A 1,432-nucleotide genomic window follows, 5' to 3' on the forward strand; every position below is an offset into this window, starting at 1 on the left:
GTCCCGGGCTCGAAGCAGCTTCACCATCGCCGACCTCCTCGGAGCGAACGACACACCGCCCTCCCAAGACATCGCGACGTCGATCTCTCCGTCGATCTCGTCCTCCGGGAGCCACGACGCCGCTGGCCTGGCACACCTTGACAGCCCTCACGTGTTCGACGATCATGACGCCGGCGACAGCGCCCCGCAGACGCCGCACGATGACCACGCCAGCCCTCGGGACAGCGCCGACCCGGGGTCTCGCTTCGAATGGCTGCAGTGCACCCGCTACCACCCGCCCAAGCTTCCACGTGAGTTTAGCGCTCTCTCCCTCTAGTGCTAACCAGCCACATGCGTTTTCTATAATGTTTCTCACTACATGTGGGGATTAGCGTTTTCATTTCGTGTGTAGCAGACATCAGCGGTCTCGGTCTCGTCCTGGTGGAAGGGCAAATGTGTCATCCATTAGGTCTCATTTTTTATTGATAGCCGCAGTTCCCTCTAAGTGTTTCGCAAAGTTTCTTGTCACAGGGTACTGTCCCTTGGACTATACGCAGCTTTGTCTCAGATTAAAAGGCAGGACTGCTGATATGTACCGCCCAGTGAATTAAGAATAGACGCATTCCAATGTGTAACATTACAATAATGAGACAACACATACCGATTTCACTGATATCTATCAAGAAATTGTTCGCCAGCCATTCGGTGACCACACTCCAGGTAGACTTATAATAACATCATGATCTGATTGGTCTATCTCCCCTGTTGTTGTTGAATAATAAACATGATAAATTGCACAGCCTTTTCAAAAGGTAAATAAAAATCATCCCCAGCCTTCCCGAGATCACCCGAGGTCCCTCCCCCTCCTACCCCCGCTGGATCCCCTCCCTCAAAAGGGAATCCATTGAATCTTTCCTCTCCTTTGTGATCAGAAGGAGATACACGATCCTGTTGGTCAAAGCGATCGCCCCGGTCAGGAGGGCGCTGTAAGTGAAACAGTTCACGAATCCTTTTGTTCGCCCTCCTCACGGCGTCCTCGCGTCCATCCACAATGCCCCGCTTATTACGGATGGAGGGGCGTGGAGTGCGGGCGCTGGTGGAGGCGACAGCGTCTGCTGGAATGTCGAGGGCGTCCCGCGGCTGGACGATGGTCGAGGAGCGGTCCCGGTGGTCGGGTCGCCGGTGGCTGGCGGGGGGGTCGGTGGTGGGTCGGACGGGAGGGGTCGGGGTCGGTCCTGGGGGGTAGGGGAGGGGTGTGTCGGTGGGGAGTTGGTGACTCTGGGGTTGGGGATGGGAGGTGGTGGTTTAAGGGATAATGTATGTAGGTGACTACTGATGTCTGTGCAACCAGGACTGGTCCTATACCAGGTCTGTGTCTCTTTCCGTGTCTAATTCTTTAAGTCTCTGTGCCTCAGGACTACTATCTATATGTGTACTGCAATTCACTCAGGTA

Source organism: Penaeus monodon, chromosome 27 (genome assembly GCF_015228065.2).
Source record: "Penaeus monodon isolate SGIC_2016 chromosome 27, NSTDA_Pmon_1, whole genome shotgun sequence".
In the NCBI taxonomy this organism is placed as follows: domain Eukaryota; kingdom Metazoa; phylum Arthropoda; class Malacostraca; order Decapoda; family Penaeidae; genus Penaeus; species Penaeus monodon.